This window comes from Crocodylus siamensis, chromosome 2 (assembly GCF_052110815.1).
Source record: "Crocodylus siamensis isolate JL-2025a chromosome 2, ASM5211081v1, whole genome shotgun sequence".
Taxonomy (NCBI): Eukaryota; Metazoa; Chordata; order Crocodylia; family Crocodylidae; genus Crocodylus; species Crocodylus siamensis.
In genome coordinates this window covers 74519028-74541155 of record NC_143396.1, presented here as the reverse complement: position 1 = coordinate 74541155, position 22128 = coordinate 74519028, and the positions used below count along the sequence as shown (strand labels likewise).

The following is a 22128-nucleotide window of genomic DNA, read 5'->3' as shown; positions in this document are numbered from 1 at the left end:
AGACCCAAGCAGCCCGTCACAGGGTGGAATTCTTCCAGGCTGCAAGGAAAAGGCTATGGTTTCCCATGTTTTCCTCCTTGAAAGAAGAATCAATTTTTTACATTTGTTCAAGATCCTTTCATATATTCTTGTGACCCGCTTTTGGGTCACAGCTTACAGGCTGAGAAATGCTGTTCTATATCACAACTAATTATCAGACAATCCAACCAGAACAGAACTGGAAAGCAGCTAGCTTAAATCAGACAGAGTTGGAACAGTAATACTTCTGGCCTGAGATCTTAGGAAGAGAACTGTAAACAAAAGAGAAAGTATCATTACACCCCTTTATAAATCCATGAGACATCCACACTTTGAATATTGTACCCAGTTTTCATCTCAACACCTCAAAGAATATAGATGAACCGTAGAAGGTACAGACAATGGCAACATGGATGATTAGTGTTTAAGGAGTGGCTTCTATATGAGGAGAGGAAAAACAGGCTGGGTCTATTCAGTTTTTAAAAAGATGCTTGAGAGGTAACATGAAGAGGGTTTATAAAATACTAAATGGTTACAAGAAAAGAAACAACAACACAAACACAAGAACTAGGGGTCATAAAATGGAACTAGTAGGTAGTAAGTTTAAAACTAAAAGAAGAAAGTTACTTTTCACAGGATGCATCTACACATCAAGCAATAGACAACGATGCTTCTCATGCCGGAGTTTATTGCTCCCAGTTGCTGTGCTTACACATGCACCCATCACATTGACTGAGTTGGGGGCTAGCCTGCCAGCCCAGGGCTGCTCCAACCTGGCTTAATGTGCTACAGAGGGGCTGGCTAGGGCATGAGGGTCTTCCAGTGTGGGGCTAGCTGGCAAGTGGCTCCCACACTGAAGCACCCCCTACCCCAGCCATCCACATCAGCTTCTACATGTGGGTTGCTGCAGAGTAAAAAACTCTACAGCAGGGGAATACTTGTTAATTAGTTTGCTCCAGTCTAATAGGGCTGCACATGTAGACATGGGGCATAGTTTCATAGTTTCATAGTAGCTAGAGTCGGAAGGGACCTAGGTAGATCATCTAGTCCGACCCCCTGCCTTAGCAGGAAAGAGCACCGGGGTCAGATGACCCCGGCAAGGTGCTCATCTAACTTCCTTTTAAAAATCCCCAGGCTAGGAGCCTGCACCACTTCCCCTGGAAGCTGGTTCCAGGCCCTAGCCGCCCTGACTGTGAAGTAGCGCCTCCTAATATCTAATCTAAACTTACCCTCCGCCACTTTGTGACCGTTATTCCTGGTCACTCCTGGCAGCGCACGGGGGAACAGGGACTCCCCCAATACCTGCTGATCCCCCCTGACCAGTTTGTAGCAGGCCACAAGGTCCCCCCTTAGCCTTCTCTTGTGGAGGCTAAACAGGTTCAGGTCCCGTAGCCTCTCCTCATAAGGCCTGCCCTGCTGACCCCTGATCATACGAGTGGCCCTCCTCTGAACTCTTTCCACATTGTCCACGTCCCTCTTGAAGTGTGGCGCCCAGAACTGGACGCAGTACTCCAGCTGCGGCCTGACCAGTGCCGCATAGAGGGGGAGGATCACCTCCCTGGACCTGCTCGAGATGCATCTGTGGATGCATGACAGGGTACGATTGGCCTTCTTGACTGCCTCCCCACACTGCCGGCCCATGTTCATCGTGGAGTCAATGACGACTCCAAGATCCTTTTCCGTCTCCGTGCTGGCAAGAGGGGAGTTCCCCAACCTGTAAGTGTGGTGCCGGTTCTTCCTCCCCATGTGCAACACCTTGCACTTATCAGTGTTAAACCCCATCCTATTCTCATCCGCCCACCGTTGCAACCTGTCAAGGTCAGCTTGTAGCCTATTGCACCCTTCTAGTGCACCCACATCCCCCCACATCTTAGTATCATCAGCAAACTTGAACAGGGTGCTTCCTACCCCCTCATCCAAGTCACTGATGAAGATGTTGAACAGTGCGGGCCCGAGGACCGAGCCCTGCGGAACCCCACTGCCCACATCCCTCCAGGCCGAGAAGAACCCATCCACTACCACCCTCTGGGTGCGGCCCTCCAACCAGTTGGCGACCCATTTGACCGTGTGGGCATCGACACCACAGTCTCCCAGCTTTTTGATGAGGACAGGGTGAGAGACAGTGTCGAAAGCCTTCCGGAAGTCCAAAAAGACTACATCCACAGCAACCCCTGCGTCTAATGATTTGGTGACCTGATCGTAAAAGGCCACCAGGTTGGTCTGACATCTGTGAAGCTAGTCTACTCCCCAGTAAACAGCTCATGTAAACGTTTAATTACATGCCCACACAGCATGTAATTAAAGTCTGGAAGATGCTGCATTGCCACAAGATGCTATAGAAGCTGACCATTTAACGAGATTCAAGAAGAAAATGAGCAAATCCTTGGAGGAAAGCTATATCAGTAGCTGTTGAGCATAGGAGACTCTGTTGAAGAACATGGAAAGCTAAATTAATTCTAAGGATAGCTTTCAGTAGTAGAATTCCTCTAAGAATTAATTTTGTCAGACAATGCCAGCACAGGCCCCAGATCAGACCTGTCCATGGTGCAACATGTCTGAGGAATAAGAAACAGCAAGAAGTTCCCCACATAAGGGCGGGTTTTTTTGTTTGTTTGTTTTTTCTGGTTTGAGAAGGTAATAATAGAGTTTTTCCCACTTATAACACCTGGGATGAATGCTTACAAACTCTGGCAAATCCCAAGGGTATGTGTTCTGGACACTTATTCTTCTATTTCTGTTCTTTTTTTATTTCAGTAGGAGAAAAGGATCAAGAGGTCAAAGGTAGTAATGCAATCTTGTCACTGTAAAATACAACTGTTTCAAAGTTTTGAGTAAAGAAAAATGCTATGGCAAACAACTGACATAAAAAAACATTTTTACCTTTTATTAAAAATACAGAAAAAGAAGGAAAAACAGAGTACTGGCGTGTAAAGTATTATATAATGTTTTATTTTAACAACATCCACTTTTGTTTTATAAAGTTTTTGAAAGGAAAAAGATCCTAGGTGACAGTCACTTACATGGCTCAAGATGGAATGAATAGTTCTTTTTGGGGGAAAGAAAAAAACACAGATGAGATGTGCTGCAGCTTTTGCTGCTGCTATAGTTAAACTCTAATCCAGCTTCATAGAGAGAAATACAAAAAAAGAAAATAACAGCAAAGACAGAATAGAAAATGAAGCTTCTTATGGATTCTGACAACTCACTACTGGGAAACACAAGCACAGCACACACACACTTATAAGCTTCTCTAAGGATGGACTAACTTGTACCATTGTCAAGTTGTTTAAGACAGTGCCTTATTGGTAACAGCTTCAGAGTAGTAATGCAACACGGTCTTTGCTACCAAAGCCAGACTCAAACAGAAGGCAAAGAGAAAGGAAAGAGAAAAAATATTTTGAGTAAAGGAAAAAGTATGTGAGAGGAGTGAGATCAGGAACATAGAAGTCTCATGTTCCAGGTGATGTTCTGGACTTATCTAGAGGTGGCCAATATCATCAGGGCCTGTCCCTCTGGCTCTCAGAGCCCTGGCACACATTATACTTAAGATGTGATTAACCAGTTAGTGTGTGCTCCACCAACTGCAGAGGATTCCTCAGCCTGGGTTTTCAAACCCAAAAGCTTGCTAAATTTTTTTTCCAACTATTTAAGTTCGTCTAATAAAAGATATTAGATTCATCCAAATAACCTTGTCTGCCTATGTCCTTAGACCAGGGGTGGGCAAAATGCAGCCTAGGGGCTGGATGTGGCCCACCAGGCCATTCTATCCAGCTTGTAGGACACTTAAAACATTTAGAAAATTAATATTTATCAGCCCTGGGCTGCCTGTCATGCGGCCCACGATGGCTTGCCAAAAGTCAGTAAGTGGCCCTCTGCCCAAAATAATTGCCCGCCCCTGCCTTAGACCAACGTGGCTACAACCTACACCCCTTCCTTCAATTGATGCACATCAGAGTATTATTTGCCCTGCTGACTACAGAGTTGCACTGGCAGCTCATATTTATACTGTGGTCTATTATTATCCCTAGGTCCTTTACATTCATGGTGTTGGACAGTTTGGAACTGCAAAGCTTGTGGGTGTGTTCAGGGTTGTTTGTCCCCAGGTGGAGCACTTCACATTTCTCAATGTTCAAGTTCATCTGGTTCAAATGTGCACAACTTGCTAGATTGTCTTAGATCTGCCTGTATCTGGTAGCCTATCTTCAAGTGTGACCATGCTTCCCCATAACTTGGTGCCATCCACAAACTTGGCCCCAGGGAGCATTTCACCCCTACATCCAAATTGCTGATAAAAATGTTGAAAAGTATGGACCCCTGAGGGACACCGCTGGCCACTTCTTGCCAGGACGACACAGATCCATTCATTAGGACTCTCTGGGTCCTACCCCACAGCTGGCTTTGTATCCACCTAACTGTATTGCAGTTAAGCCCACAATCCTCCAATTTTCTCATGAAAACATCATGGGATACCAGATCAAAGGCTTTTTGGAAGTCAAGGTATACAATGCCAACCTCCTTTCTTTTATCCAGGTGGTGAGTTACCTGATCGTATAAGGAGATGAGATTGGTAAGACAAGACTGCCCATGATGAAGCCATGCTGGCTGTTGTTCAGAATCCTACCATCTGCAAACCTATTGCACATAGACCCCTAATTAATTTTCCAGGATTTTCCCTGGGATAGAAGTTAAGCTAACTGGCCAATAGTTATCCGGGTCCTCTGTCTGCCCCTTCTTGAAGATGGGCACAACACTGGCCCTCTTCCAGTCCTCAGGGACTTCCCCAGAGAGCCATGAGCTTTGGAAGAGTTTCCCCAGGTGTTCCATGATCAATTTGGCTAGCTCCTTCAGCACTCTCAGATGGAGTTCAACCAGTCCTGCTGACTTATATATGTCTATTTTTTTTAACTGGTCACACACAAGTTCTACAGCAATAGTAGGAAGGTGGTCATTCCTGCCCTGCTCATTCTGTACCCTACCTGGCATGATTTTCCCCTTGGCCTAGTGAAATACCAAAGCAAAGTAGTCATTCAGGAATTCAGTTTTTTCCTGAGTCCCCATAACCAGCTGTCCTGAGTTGTTTGCTAACATGGTCTCATTTCTCGAACAGCAGGTCTGGCTAACTAATTTCTGTTTCCCACACTTCTCTCATTTACCAAACATAAGATCAGTAAAGTATTGGAATAATATAATAATGATAGAATAATATAGGGTGGGTTTCAGTTTAGCAGAATCCAACACGCCATGAAAAAAGAATCCAGGCTTTAGTTACCATATATATTGGCAGAGACACATAGTTAGCAGTGTTAGTCTGAAGTCAATTCGGAGGCAAAGTAGATTTGCACATTATAGACTAACCAAAGTGTAGGTTATGTAAACATTATATACATGTAGCACAAGCTCACAAAAGCTTGTGCTATATGCATTTGTGTGAGTGTGTATATATGGGGGCTTGGCCAGCCCTGGCAGCAGCCTAAAGCAATCCCCCTATTTGCTTCAGGCTGCTGCCAGGGTTGGCGATGCCCTCCGTTGCTTGAGTGGCAAGTGAGAAGAAATCTCTGATGGGGGCTGCTGTGCCCCTGCCTGGCAAAACCCGACTAGGGTTTGTGCCTGTGGGATGGAGGGTGAAGGAGGGGAATTAAACCCCCTCCATCTCTCTGTTTGCTTCAGGTTGCTGCTGGGGCTGGCCACATCCTCCACCACTCAAGGGGTTGGGGGCAGGGGGGGAAATGCCTGACAAGCTGCTACACACCCAGGCAGACCCTGGATGGGGTCCTCAGTGGGAGAGAGGGTAGGAGAAAGGGGGCATAAACCTTCTCCCTACCCCCGTCAGGGGCCATGTCAGTGTCTGGCCATGTCTCCTGCCATTGCTCCAGCTAGAAAGTAGAGGAGTGGGACCAGCCCTGCTCTCTGAGGCAGACAGCACAGTACAATCCAGGGCTGCAAAGCATGCTGGGAGACTCTGATCTAACTTAAACCAGGAAAGGGTCTGAGACAGAAGTCCCATAAACTGGTTTGAGCCAAATCAGTTGTCTGATACTACATGCAACCAGGTTTATCTTAAACCAATTTCAGCCATTTTGAAATGGTTTACGTGCACTGAATTTCTGTTCTGTTTCAAATTTAAACCAGTTTCTGATCACTTAAACCAGTCTGCGTGTAACTTCTCTCCCTAGCCCAAAAGAATAGGTTAGTATCTAAAAATGAATAAAACATTCTTGTAATCTGACTTGAGTGGGTTAACAGGCATCTAAATTGTTCCTATAATTAAGACTAGCAATGAAAGACTGGAGCTATAAAAAGCATTGACATATGTTGTCTTTGTGGATATATAGAGGCAGGAGATGTATATACAATTATGGTGTATGTACTTCAACTCTTTATAAAACACCAAAGAGGAAAAACATAGGGTTCAAATGCAAACATGAGTGAAGGATTTCAGTAACCAGTGGTACATCTGACATAAAATAAGCTGTCCACTGGATTCAATATGCAGCTTAAAATGGAAAAAAAATGTGTAGCGTATAAAACAGGAACATGTGGGAGCTATCATAATTTACAGCTCTGGAGAGGAAAAGCTTTGAGTTGTGACAAAAATTTAATAAGACCCAGTTCTATAACTCAGAAAATTAAGCCAAAACCACTGGGATGTTCTGTATAAAACAGAACGAGATAGGAAAATATTGTTCTTAATAGGCTGGTTTTGAGATTCTGTCTGAGTCTCCATGTTGGGCTAATTTTAAATAGATTATCCACTAATCCGTTCAGCATACAGTAAGGAACAGAGCTGATGTTTCCCTAAAATATTAGTAAAATCTTTGGGCAAGTGGACAACCAGAAACTCCTTAGTTGTTTAAAAGTAAAAATAACAGTGAGAGCTTTGGACCTTGTTAATAAGCAGTCTACTCACAGTAAAGTCAGTTTAAGAAACAGATGGACAAATGAAATTAATACCCCACATTAATTTAAAAGTTACCATTTATTTTAAGAACAAAATTAAAACTTTAAAACAAAAAAAGGCCATGTGTAATAGTATAGGTCAAAACTGAAATCTTTGTGAATTAAGATTATACAAATGGTTTTCTTATCATTCTGATTTTTATTTTGCATCTGCCCTATTAAAATACTTATCCTCTTACTCAGTACGTAGGCCTAGAATGCTCACTGCATGCCACAGACTAGACCTATATGTATAATAACTTTGAAGTAATAATGATCACCCATGATGGAAATATTAAGATATATATGCACCTAAGCTAATAAATTTGATGCCATCTATTCCCCTGGCAGATGTTAATAATATAACTGAGATCTGAGGAATTTTTTGTCCCATCCCAAAAATCACGTGTCCTGCCACACCAGATATCAACACATGCAATGTTTAGGATGGGGCATACAATTCCTCAAGCCCCTACAGCATGACTGACAAGGCCAAACTAGGCCCCAGGTCTGCCTTCTGCCCAATCCCCAGGGACCAGGCTTGGGGTAGCCCCCAGACCTAAGACTGTCCACGGACAGTAATGACAATCAGCTGATTGTCAGCATCACTAAGGACAGCCTAGAATCTAGAATGTAATATATACATATTAAATTTAAGGCACCGTAAAAACCACCCACAAAGATGTTCCACGTTTTATATAGCACCACGAATTAGCTGAACATGTTGCAATTTAGGGTATGATTAACATCTTAATCATGCCATACATGTAATGTCTGCCAAAGCCCTTGTAGACTCTTTAGTGGACTTCTATGCAGAAAATATTTTATATACAACATATCCTAAAAATGTTCTCCAAACACTGAAAAACAAACAAGTTACAGATCATATGCTAAAATATAGAGACTGCTCGTACTAGGGGGAAAGGATATTTTATCATTGACTCCAGACACTTTTCAAGCTAGAAGATGGAAACTCCAGAAGAATGTACACCTGTCTCAGTGAAGATAACTGTTACAAGGCAGCATGAATTCTAGGGAAAGACCAGTAAAAATTTAGTTACCAATAAGTACTTTCTCCCACCTCTCTTGAAAACTGTAAAGGTAAGGCTAACTGCCTATACATTATCATACTCCTTGGAACAGAAAATACATATTTCCCATGGGACCGCCTTGATTTATAGACTTTTAAAGGCAAACATCTAATTTAAGTCCCTCCTTAATATACTTTACAACATTTCACCAAACAATTCCTCCATCAAGATTAGAACTTGAGGTTGAATTGCAGAATATAGTTTAGGAAGAAATCCAATATTAATTAAAAGACTTTAAGGGATGAAGTATCTATCATACCTCTAGGTGGTTCATATGATTATTCACTGCTGTTGTTTGAAAAATAGGTGTCATATTTCTAGTCTGAATTTATCTTACTGTTATGCTTTCGACTGCCCTTAGAGTAGAAAATATCTGTGATAACTGTGTGGTATTTATTGGCAAATGCTGACTTTTACAGGCCAACTATATTACCTGCTTTCTACTCTTATCTGTAGAGGGGAGAGAACTGAAATACAGCTATTATCACTCTAAAATGGTTACAAATACATCTCCCAAAGCAACACCTAACAAACAAACAAAAAACAGATAGATAATATGCCTCATACACAATGGAGCACAGGCACATAATATATAGAAGCAAATTAATATTTTGTAAGAACTTTCATTTTAGGACGCCAGTAGTTCATGAAACTTTGATTATAATCACAAGAACTCAGTCCAATTATATTAAAATTATGTAATCCTTATGTAGTAATTTGGCATAAATAAGTAGGCACAGTGCTATTTTTGCTTTTATGTTCAGCTGATTTTTGCTTACCAACCATAAGCTCTCAATAAAGTGCTTATATACACTTGCGGTTTAGAGCCAATTAAAGCAAGCAATGCCTTCATTCTACTTGTTTAAGATAATTTAAATATGGGCACGTAATCCAAGGAGAGACATTTATAATAATATGAAATACAGCGGACCTATTTAGCCTGTATATCAATGAATATCTATAACATTAACATATGTTTATTAGCCTAACCCACTTAAACAACAGCTGTCATTGGAACACATTGCTTTTATTGCTACTTCAAATAATAGCCATCTGTCTTTTCACTAGAGTGATTTTTACCTACCACTGCCGTTAGAAATTCCCTCTGAATATGGTCACATACAATTTGTTGAATGTTAAAGTTGTTTTCATTTCATCATTTTCAGTTTATTAGCCTATCTACTAATTCGATAATTCAAAGGTCCTGCAGAACTACACTTGCAAAAGTAGTCAATTGGTAAAAGAGACTGGTTTTAGAAATACTTTCGCTCTTTCCAAATACTACTTAAGTACAGATTTCTGTTTGTCCAAAATCCAGTGCTTTACTTATGGGCATTTGTACAATATCTTATTTTGAAATAGAACTAAGAAAGTCTTTGGGGAAAAAATAAATAGTTTAAGAAGAAGGTGTCTATTTGCATTGTTTCAAAGCCAACTTGTGTACACTTGAAACAACGTCTGCCTAATTAAAAGATTTGCATCATTATCATCTATGAGAACCATGCAGTTGCTCCAATAAAAGATATCACTCACAAAAAACATCTACCTAATTTTGGTTTAACTAGGTATTTTTAGACAGTTTCAGGGAGAATTTGCTTCAGCGTTGCTCCTTAATAACTTTCAGTGCTTTGAACTGCTGGTTTCCATGGAAGGTTAGGTATAAAAAATAAACTGTGCAGTTTGTGTTTCTCATGAGCTTTTGTTTGTCAGACTCAAACCAATATTCTAGGCCAAGTCTATGCATATCAAGTGTCCTATTTAATGTTAAGCAAACTTTGAATACCTTCACGTTGTTTGATCTCTTCACATTGGCTTCAGGCTTTGAGCTGTATATTTGTTTTTACAGTATTCCCCCTATACAAAGCACCCTCATTTTTTAATGGGTTAAATCAGCCTGAGGTAACAAAAATGAAATTACTTTTTCAGTGTTCAAAAAGCAACCTAAAGAAACCATATATTTCCTTAAAAGGATTTCATTTTTTTTTTTAACCAGGCATTATGATTTCAACAGCTTTCTTTTAATTTACATTTCCAACTTTTTCTACAGATAACACTTTCTTTCCTCTGATTTATGCCAACAATTAAAAAAAATCTAAAAACAAGAGCTAGACTATTTGGGGACATTAACTTATGAAGAAGTATACATTTTTCATATATTCTGAAAAGATCATCTCTCTGTTATGCTACAGTCAGTGTCTTCTCCAAAGTGGTCTTCAAGTAGGAAAGTAAAAAAAAAAAAATTAACTAGTCCAAAGCTTTTTCTTCTCTTTTTGAAGGGGGAGGACTAACAGGTCAAAAAAAATAGATTTCAATATTTTCTCATTTCATGATGGAATGGAAAAACCATTTTCTTTCTAGTTGCATACATATCATCTTCATAAGGGCAGATTTTGTCTCATTGCAAGCAAATTCAAAGTCAAAGAAGGTTCTGTTACCCAATGCTGTGTCCCCAGTAATGTCTGATTCTCCTCAGTGGAATCATTCAGATCACATTAATCTTAAAGCCTTGCCCCCTGTATTAATAGTTTCATAGACATTAGACATTAGGGCTGGAAGGGACATCGGAAGATCATCGAGTCCAGCCCCCTGCCCAAAGGGCAGGAAGTCAGCTGGGGTCATAGGATTCCAGCAAGATAAGCATCCAATTTACTCTTGAAGGTGTTCAATCTATGTGCTTGAACCACCTCCGATGGCAGGCTATTTCAGACCTTAGGGTCTTGGACAGTAAAGAAATTCTTCCTTATGTCCAGCCTGAAACGGTCTTGCAGCAGTTTGTAACCGTTCAACCTCATCTTCCCCTGGGGCGCTCTGGTAAACAAACATTCTGCCAGATACTGGTGGTCATCCCGATAAACTTATAGATCACCCCTGAGCTTCTGCTTTTCCAGGCTAAAGAGCCCCATGGCTCTCAGCCTGTCATCATAAGATCTGATTTCCTGACCTCTGATCATGCACGTGGCTCTTCTCTGGACTCTCTCAAGCTTCTCCACATACTTTTTGAATTGTTTGGCCCAAAACTGGATGCAGTAGTCCAGCTGCAGCCTCTCTAAGTCCAAGTACAAGGGGAGAATAATGTCCCTGGATTTGCTTGAGAAGCATGTATGGATGCAAGCCAGCATTTTAGTCATTTTACTAGCCACAGCATTGCGTTGCAGGATCATGTTCATCTTGTGGTCAATGATAACACCCAAGTCTCTTTCTTCCATAGTGCTAGCCAGTGTAGCACTCCCGAGCCTATAAGGATGCTACAGGTTTTTCCTCCCAAGGTGGATAACCTTGCATTTTTCAACATTAAACACTATCAGGTTCTCATCCACCCATTTGCTGAGCCTGTTCAGGTCAGCCTGGATCGCCCTCCTGTCTTCTGGTGTGGATGCTTTGCCCCAAAGTTTGGCGTCATCGGCGAACTTGGCCAGTCCACTTCTGACTCCAATGTCCACATCATTAATGAAGATGTTGAAGAGTATGGGTCCAAGGACAGAGCCTTGGGGGACCCCACTGGTCACAGGGCACCATGATGATTGACTTTCGTCAATTACTACCCTCTGAGTCTGACCACAGAGCCAAATCTCCCAGCCAGCAGATCGTGGTGGACCCAAGGCCACCAATTTTGCCAAGAGGTGATCATGGGATACCAAATCGAAGGCTTTTTTGAAGTCAAAATATATGACATCAATCTCTTCTCCCTTGTCCAGGTGATAGGTCACCTGGTCATAGAAGGTAATGAGATTGGTCAAGCAAGACCTACCCGCAACAAACCCGTGCTGGCTATCCCTCAGGATGTTGGCATCTGCCAGTCTATTAAGGATGGCCTCTTTAATAAACTTTTCTAAGACCTTCCCCGGGATAGAAGTCAGGTTGATGGGCCTATAGTTAGCCTGATCCACTTTCCTCCCTTTCTTGAAGATAGGCACTGCATTGGCCTTCTTCCAGTCTTCAGGCACTAACGAGAGCACCAGGAGTTTTCAAAGATCCGTGCCAGAGGCTGTGCTATGATGCTAGCCAGCTCCTTGAATACCCTGGGATGTAGATTGTCAGGGCCAGCTAACTTGAAGGTATCCAGTCTCTCAAGGTGTTCCTTCATGAGGTCAGAATTAATGGAGGGCAGCGGATGTCCCTCACCCGGACCTCCCTGTCCCATGGTCGGCATGGGCATCCCATGGGACTGATGAAAGACCGATGAAAATAGGTTGGCTTTTTCCTGGGCATCAGTTGTCAGCTGTCCCATCTGGTTCAGCAGGGGTCCAATGTTGCCCTTGCTTTTCCTCCGGCATCTGAAGATATTTGAAGACTGTCCCTGGTGTGTAGGTCTATGCCATATTTTCTCAAATACAGCATGGCTCCAAAGAAAACATGCACCTTGTTTTTGAAAGTAGAATGTAGGAAAAACTTTTTCCAGAGTTAGGGCCAATTATGTGTCCTCTTGGAAATACAGTACACCTATACATGTGTAGTGAGGCTGCTCCAATGTGCTGTAATTATAGCATGTCACAGCACATTCAATTAATTGATTAATTGAGTCTACTGGAATGTAATTACCATATTCCAGCAACAGTTCATTTACCCTTACAGTTAACAAGCTTAGTTGCTCTTCAGCTAAAAGTTACTGCTTCACCAGTAGTTGTGCAACAGACATAGGCAACTGGTAGGGAGGATGTGGGGGTGCGTGTCCCCACTGACAGGGCTATCCCAGCCACTGACACCATCAGCAGTGTCTGTGGGTACTCACCAGTTCCATCCCTACCACTGACACTGGCTTCTGCGGGTGCCCCCCCAGACTCAGGTGGCACCAGTTGCCCATGGAGACAATTAACCCAGTTGTTGTTTCCAGAAGCAGGGGAAAGCAACAGCCATCTTGGCAACCATGAGTAAGTGTCAGCTTGCTCTATTCTTCACCCTGCTTGTAGCTCAGTGAAATAAAATCAGTGTCCCCACTTAAGACATTCTCCACAGTTTTGGGGGAAAGGTGTATGTGCTATACAAATAAATATGGTGTATCTGCTCCCACCTGATATTTCACTGACTACACAGGGCTAGAAACTGCTCTTTAATTGTTCAGAACAGAGAAATGAAAACAGGGCCAGGGTTACAAACAGGAAGAAAAATATCAAAGGGTCAGAATAGAGGAGGTCTTTCAGGGGGTCTTCAAGTACGAGTATGGGCTAATGTAGCACTGGCAGTATATATTTGTGGTTGTCTTCTGTGTTTCTTATGGTGCTGGCTGGTATGAATTTAATGGTTCAGGGGGATCTGATTTTGCATCCCAACAATTACAACAATCCCTGGCTGATATGAATTTATTGGTTCAGAGGGATCTGATTCTGCATCCCAACCATCTCACCAAGTGCATGGCAGGATGCGTAATTTTTTGAGGAGCAGGCCTTGAATCCCAATCATGTGCTGTGGGCCCAGGATGGGGAACCATTCCCAATACCACACTTCCCAGGGCACCCTTTCAACTTGCCTGTGGATCACATTTCTGGGCTTCACACATAACAGCAAGTTGAAAACTGTGCCGAGTGCAGACTTAAATGGGTCTGTCATGCTAAACTTGTGGCAGAATGCCATCTCTGTCTCCCAAAAATCTGTTATCAGGCGGATGACCAATCTGACAATTTAGTTATCATGGTCACTGCAGAGGGCAGACATCCCTGGCCCCATCGGCTTCAGGTAACCCTGAGTTGTAACCTGAGCTGGATACATTCCTGAGGGAGGGGGAAACCCACTTCCTCTGCCTACATAACTTGCCTCACACACCTGGGTGGGGGCTTAAACTCCCTATTATTCTAAGTGATGTCATCATGACTGGAAAGGGGCTAGAGACCCTGCCAGTCTATCCAGCAACCAGTGATGCATTTCAAATTGATTGGCTGGCAGCTAACAGCTGCTGGCCTTCATTGGATCAGGTAAATGAGGTGATAAGGTTTATATAAGTTAAGGACTGCCCAGGAGGTGGAGCAGCAGCTATGAAGAGAACTCTCAGAGAAGCTGGACCATCTGAAACTCACTCTCTGTCTTGAAACTCACGTTCAATGAACTGCTTGCAGAATCAGGGAATCTCCACCTGCCTTTGGATGATACTTGTGAGCAAGCTACTTGAGATCCAACTAAATATGTAGCTTGCAGTAACTCAGATGCATGATCAAAGGCTACCATGCCCCTGTTTGCTTTAAGGGATTTCTCAGATATTGCTCTATCCTGTACCCTATTCCAAACCTACTCTTTGCAGCCAATAAAGTTCTCCTCTGTATCTAGCATGGAAGACTTATTGGGAGAGGGTCTAGATTATGCCTTGGATTTCCCTTGGTTTGGCTGACTAAGGGAGACTACTATTTGTGCTTCAGACTGAGGGAAACACCCCAAGTTCCTGCAGTGGGTCAATTACCCTCAAGGACTAAAAGGTCTGTTGTTCCCAGGGGGCACAGGGCCAAGATCAGTCCAGAGCTTGGGTGGTGATAGCATTACAGTTTCATAGTTTCATAGTCTGTAGGGTCTGAAGGGACCTGAGCAGATCATCTACCCCCAGGCTTGTCGGTGTGCTCCAAGAAGGGGCTCGGCCAGCCGTGAGGCACCCCCAGGGAGGCACTCAGAGCCTGGGAGGTGGTTGGGCACAGTGAAGTGGGTGACTCAGCGCAAGAGCACCCCCTACTGGCCCACCACAAAACTGCCTCATTTGGTCACCAGGAGGACCAGAAATTATGACTAGATTTTTACTGAAGCCAAAAAATTGTATATAGTTGGCATCTGAAATAACATGAATAACCTCAGTATTTTTGCTTTGAATTAAAGGGTGCTGATTCAACACCTCCCACTTATAAAAGCTATCACTAGACAAAGCAAAATTGTGTACATCTATATCTATATCTCTGTGTGTGCCAGCATGTATATCATAAACTCACAGGCAGGATGGGAAGCTAATTGCACTTATATTTGAGTTAAATGTTTATTAGTTTATATGAGAGCAGATAACAGAAACTTCACAGAGATTTGAAAATAAAAAAATATACTGAAAGAGATGTAATAAAGTGAAATAAAGGCAGATATTCTTTCACAAATTCAATTCAAGAAATGATTCCATTGAAAATCTTTGGGAGAAAAAAAATCATACAGCATAAACTGCATTACCTGCTTTAGCTACCATAGAAAGTTAAATAAAATTTAAAGCAGTGCAAAATGCAGTCTCCTACCTAAGACAAATTACTAGTCTAGTTTCATCACTGTAGAGGTCTCTCTAGCTCCCATGCAAAATATATAAATGAGTTATGACTGCAATGGGATTTTTCTCACATAATGAAAACTCTCTCGGCCATCAAATGAAATTGTTATCTAATGGGAATATAATATTTATTACAAGAGAATCTTAGCAGCCTAAACAAATTTGAGTTTGCTTTAACAAATCATTTAAATTGGCTTTGTTGAGTATATTGCATATGCCTCTATTTTTATTACCACTTTTATCTTAAGAAACTCATTTAAGGTATGAAGCACAACTAAATAGTTCACATCCTGTGAAGCAAATGCCCATTTTTGCTCTGATGCCTAACCAAGACATTCCAGATCACATGACACTTACAACACGATCCAGATTTCTAATATTTAGTAGCATCTTCATCTATTGCAGAGCGCACAGGGCAGGGATTCAGGAGACGTATCACTTTTACTCAGTTCTAACATGAGGTTCCCTTTCTCCCCATATAACATGGGGGGCACCCTCATCTTGGAATCCCATGGGGGCGGGGGCAGATGGCTTCTGTAGCTTGATCTCCAGTGGCATGGCCATAGCCACAACTTCAGCCTGCCCCTTCACAGCCCCCCTCACCCTCTGCCCCCTGCATCCTGCAGCATCTCCTGCAGCCTCTCCCCTGTCATGCAGCCTCTGCTGTCCCCTCTCACACCTGCTCCTCTCTTCCCAGCCCTTACCCTTGCTCCATACTAGCAGGCTCCATCATGGGGCACTGCATCATGGGGCACTGAGCTCCTAATGGAGCTGGGCTAGGGTCATATTCTGTGCCCCAGGCTAAAACAGGGATGGAGCCTGCCATTGTGGAGCAAATGCAAAAGGGAGGTGGGGGGAACAAAGGCATGGGGGATGAGCAGGGACAGAGGCTAGATGGAGGGGCAGAAGGGGGTAGGAGGGTCCCAAGACTGTGAGTGGGGTTCATTCTAACTTTCTATCTCTATAAGTTTAAAAATAAACAAATAAAAACCCTGATCTATCAGATAACTGTTCTTCCCATACTACCGAATATGTACTCTAACTTCTCTCTGCACATATTTACATTCATGAGGCTCAGAACAGGCAACCTGTGGTTTGTTACCTATGACAATCTTTCTGCACAAAAAAAACCACCTCTCCTGTAAAGTCCATTATTTTAAGGACACGTAGAATTAATTACAGGGGCCAACGTGTAAAAAACAGAAGCCTAAGTTTAGAATCCTAGCCCAATATAGTAATGCAAACAAATGGTGTCATCTGCCAAAGTGGTGCTAACTGTTCCTACTGAAGGAAGTAAAAGATTTTTTTTCCAGCTTGAGTTTGGGCTAACTACACAATTCAAAAGCCAGGAATTATCCAGGTATTTATAATCCTAAATGACAGCCCATGGAAGCATTTATATCACATCACACTATTTTCTGTTCCACATATATGTGTGAACATACTCATACACATGCACACAAATAACTGCTAAGCTCTCTTTGAAAGTCTTCATCCATGGATTATAGCATACATTAGTCCTTCTTCCTAATACAGCAGTTTATTTCCACTAATTTTAAAGGAGTTACACCAAAACTTGGTTTGGTACAATATGATTTTCCACTGGACACTTTCAACACAAAATGTCACCATAGCAGAAGCTGAATAAAATCAATAAGGTCTGATACTGTGTTAATGGGATCAGTATCTCTGATGAGATCACATCTTGAACAAAAGCAGCAAATCAACAGTGTATCACAACCAAGTAATGCTTTTACAAGACAAATGGTTAGGGCATTAGGCCACCTCCCATTTCAAAATTTAAATGCAATTATTATAAATACAGTCCATATTTAGTAAAAAAACTCTTCCATCGAGTGACCAATTTTTCAGACCACACGCCATTGTATGAGCCACTGTGTGGATATGCGTATTTAGTTAAATGTACCATGTTTACTTGAATCTAAGAGCAGGTTTTCAGGGGGGGAAAGCTTCTCATCTTATATTCACATACAAGGAAAACCTGATCAAATACATTGTTGTGGTGAGCCACTACACTGTGTTTTTCAACTTCCTCTTTACTCCTGCAGCTGAGTTGTGCCTTTCCTTCCCATTTCCAATTATTCCTGTTTCTTCACCAGCCTCAAATGTCTGGCATCACAAAAATAGGTTCACCCAAAATCCCTTTGTTGTCTCCTTTCTCAGCCTCTTGCATATGATTAGTGTGGCCCCACCCTCTGTGACGTGAAGCCAGGCCAGGCTGCCCTGGACCTAATCTCCATATACATTTTTGGAGCATCCCAGGACTCATAACAAGAACACCCGGTTCCAGTCATGAACGACAGCTAATTAGCGCACATCTTTTGGGAGAGAAGGGAGTATCTGAAGCACACACACCTACTGAACAGTGCTGAGCTTTGGGATCACCATGGGTTGAAACACTGCTGACTCTGCTGGGGCCCAGCCCATTGAATTTTATATGGTAAATCATGAGACTTTTGGCTTTGGACTAATGTCATGCATAGCCCGCTGATATGTCCTCCACAGGAGGTTTATATTGAGCAGATTCTTTTTGGTGTTGGTTGGTGAAACCGGAGCGTGCTCCATCCACTCCATGCATTGACCTGGTATTACAGTGTTTCCAGGACCGGTGCAAAACAAAAAACAACAACAAAAAAAAAAGTTTATACTTAAGTAGGGGCAAAAGTGCTGCTTAAAAACATTTTTATGCAGTACTTGTGCTAAAACTTGTAGTAGTTTAGAAACAAAAAAGGTCAAAAGCATCAACTCTGGGTGAACTAAGTCTATGGGCATCCATAGTAATTTGCCTATATGCAAATTATTACAGGCATGTTTATTTCAAGCTCAGTGTTTTCAAACTTACCCTTCACTTCCATGTGCTCAGGGAGAGCAGGGTCTGACAGTAACAGCAGGGGGAAGGATCTGCAGGGAAAAAAGTTGTGGGGGGCAAAGGGCAAGAGGGTCCCCTGACCCCCTCAGATTTATTTTATCATTCTTAGAGTGGAAGGGGTACAAATTAAGGGCAAGCCTCCAATAATTAGATTCTATACCTGGAAAGTTATAATAAATTTATAAATTTTCCACATATGGACTCTAATTATTGTGGGGGGGGGGACCTCTTCTATTCATGGTGGTCTTATATCCAAGTAAACATAGTAATATCTTTTATATTATAAAAAGCCAAATAGGTAAGAAAATGCTATGTCATTTCGTGAACTTTAGTACCTAAGATTGATGCATTCTACTGCTGAGAAACAAGAATGGTTCTGAGTCATCTTCATTTCATTTAACAGAAACTAATATCTATTTTTAAATAAAAACTTTAACTATGCTAGGATGTATATCAGTAAAGTGAACTTGATAGCACTTATAACAAAAAAACCCAACAAGTCCAATTATAAATATTGGGTAAAAATATTAGTCTTTCATTATCCATAATACTCAAATACATAGTAAATTACAAGTATGTCAGTTAGCTTTCTCCATTTTCTGTTATCTTAAGTTTTCATACAAAGTAAAAATTATGAAATGTATTAATGTATTATACATTAGAGAACACAAGGATTTGAAGTCATGGCATGTTTGGACTAGAAAGATTAGTCAAGTTATTTATATTCATAAAAATAACCTACAAAGTCTTCTATTTTCTTTCTTTAAGCATGTTAGAACCACTCCAAGAAAATTAGAGACCACGGTGAAGACCACTCAAGAAATAAAATCAATTCACAACAAAAGTTCGAGTGAGTAATTTAAGTTGTCAGTATGACCTCCCAGAGATAACAGAATTTTGTGGTAGATGAGACACAGTAGTTGCTATTTTTAAAAGACCAGCAGTTGCTAAGACTAACTACACAATACTTTCTATCACTTCTAGTAGTAACTTTTAATGGCTTTAATGTTGGGAATGCAGAAAAGACAAATATTTTTACTTCCTGGTCTTCATCAAGAGAGAGCAAGAGGAAACGTCTGATGCACAAGGATGTTTTACACATGAAGAAAAAGAAACAGTACAGAGGTCTCTGAATTCCACTGGCACTGCTACAGGAAAGAAGAGCAGCAATAAAACAAACAACGTCTAAATAAGTTCTCACCCAGAAGTCAGAATAACATAGCAAAGGTAACACAGCATCTTTTAGCAGATATGCAGCCTCCAGACATTCCTCAATAGAGGGTCATTAAAACAAAAGGATGCTGTGTTTTGTAGAAGGGGATTGTAACAAAGTCATTGCATTGGAGCAACAGTTTCCATTATGGTCTCTTCCGCAGAAATGAAGTATTATTGAGAAGTCAAGCTTGAAGCCACAGTCTATAAAGAATTAATACAACTGTATGGTATGGCACAGCATGGCATGGCACCACAACTTCAGAGCCATTTTATCATCTCATCGCAATATGGTGGAGTACATGTGGATATTACATAATGTTCTTGAAACTGTTGGCAAGAGAAGAGAGAGCCAAAGTAGCAAGATTCACCCCCTACCCCCATCCCTCTGCCAAGTGGAAGTTGCCCTTGCAGTGTAAGAGGAAGGCTAAGGTGGCAACTAAAGTTAAATTAGCAACTGAAATCAAGGACAAGAAGTCCTTCTTTAGGTATGTAGGGAACAGGAGGAAAACAAATGGGAGTGTGAGACCATTGCTCAAAAACTCAGGACAGCTTGTTATTGACACTCAGGAGAGAACTGAATTCTTGAATGACTACTTCGCTTCAGTATTTCACAGGGGGAAAATCATGCTAATAGGGTGCAGAATGGGTATGGTGGGAATGACTGCCTTCCTACTCTTGACATCAAATTGGTGTATGATCAATTACAAAAAATAGACATCTATAAGTCAGCAGGACCAGATGAACTCCATCCAAGAGTGCTGAAGGAGTTGGCCAAAGTCATTGTGGACCCCCTGGCAAAACTCTTCCAAAACTTGTGGCACCCCAAGGAGGTCCCTGAGGACTGGAAGAGGGACAATGTTGTGTCCATCTTCAAAAAGGGGAGGAGAGTACCTTCATAACTATAGGCCAATTGGCCTAACTCCTATCCCAGGGAAAATCCTGGAAAAAATTCATTAAGGAGCCTATGTGCAATAGGCTTGCAGAAGGTAGGATTCTGAATGACAGTCAGCATGGCTTCTTCACAGGCAGGTCTTGTCTTACCAATCTCATCTCCTTCTATGACCAAGTGACTCACCACCTGGATAACACAGAGGAGGTCAACATTGTGTACCTTGACTTCCAAAAGTTCTTTGATCTAGTATTCCATGATGTTCTCATTGGAAAAATGGAGGATCGCAGGCTTAACTGCTTGATAGTTAGGTGGGAAGGAAGCTGGCTGCGGGGTAGAACCCAGAGAGTTCTAATGAACGCATCTGTGTCTTCCTGGTGAGAAGTAGCCAGTGGTGTCCCTCAGGGGCCAGTGCTTGGTCCAGTTCTTTACAACATCTTTATCAAAGATTTGAATGTGGGGGTGAAGAGCTCACTGGTCAAGTTTGGGGATGACACCAAGTTATGAGGAAGCATGGTCATATTTGAAGATAGGCTACAGATACAGGAGGACATAGACAATCTAGCAAGTTTGGGGGGGATCAGAACCAGATGAAGTTCAACATAGAGAAATGTAAAGTGCTCCATCAAAGGATGAACAATCCCCAACATACTTACAGGCTTGATGATGCCAAACTGACTAGCACCACAACTGAAAGGGACCTAGGGGTAATAATAGACCATAGTATGAATATGAATGGTCAGTCCAATGCTGTAGCCAGCAGGACAAACAATACTCTGGCATGCATCAATAAATGCATCTCAGACAAAACCAAGGAAGTTATTCTTCCACTTTACTCAGCACTGGTGAGACCGCAGCTGGAGTACTGCATCAGGCTGGATCCAATGAACTTGCAAGGTCTCTTCCAGCCCTTACAATTTAAGAGGTCATGAAATGAAGGGCCTGGTCATTCCAGTTGGCAACACATTCTAGAAAACCATCTGGGAAAATTACAACAGCATTTCATGTTGTTCATGGCTTGGCAGCAGCACCAGACACAGGCATGGGGAAACTGGGGGAGGGAGGTGTCGCCCGGCACCTAAACAGAAAGGCCTGAAAATTGTAATTTTTATTATTATCATCATTATCTCTGGCAAAGGGGGATCTGATACTAAAAGTTCACCTGGGGTCTCCAGGAGTCTAGGTATGGTGCTGTTTGGCAAACAGAGAACTACATAAACTCAGTGTCCTTTAACAGCAGAAATGGTCTCACCAGCTCCTCTAAGATGAGAAGGAGATGTCTGTGAAGTAGTTTTTAATAATATTTTCTGAGAAAAATCACTCTGATTTTGAATGCTAATGACAATTATGAAAAAACTAATATTACATTTTAAATGCCTAAAATGAATTAATTTAATGTCTTTTTCTTCAAATAGCAAGCATATGACATATATCAGTCTATATTAGTATGCAATAATTGAATTTAAGATTTCAAAGGTATTGAAATGTAATAAGGCAGGAGTAGCCAACTTGTAGCATGTCAAAAGTGGCATGCACCAGATCTAGCAGAGAGAAATGTAGCAGATAGAGCAGGAAGGAGAGTGCAGAGGAATGACTCATCAAGGGAGGGGGATTAGAGTGGCACTCGGAGAAGTGGAAGGATTTACTTTGTGGCATACCTGCCAAAAGGTTGCCTCCCCCACTGTTGTGGGGCAAATCTCCATAAAGCTGCTATAGAGAAGTGCAAAGGTCATTCCAAATTGCATCCTCAGTCAAACATATTGCATTTAAAAAAGTGATTTCACTTTTGGGCAATATAGATGTTTTTTCAACACTGAATGTTTTGGGACTCTGCTAAATGAACCTTTTTAAATCCCTGCCAGGGTTCATCAGA

General features: G+C 41.9%; 1 protein-coding gene and 1 pseudogene across 6 annotated transcripts in view; one reads left to right on the top strand and one right to left on the bottom strand.

The window, feature by feature from the left end:
- Positions 1 to 22128, bottom strand: part of GPM6A (glycoprotein M6A) — a 394708-nt gene that overhangs the window by 122733 nt on the left and 249847 nt on the right. The gene's annotated exons all lie outside the window — the stretch shown is intronic.
- On the top strand, positions 17730 to 17901 carry LOC149870405 (U2 spliceosomal RNA; annotated as a pseudogene).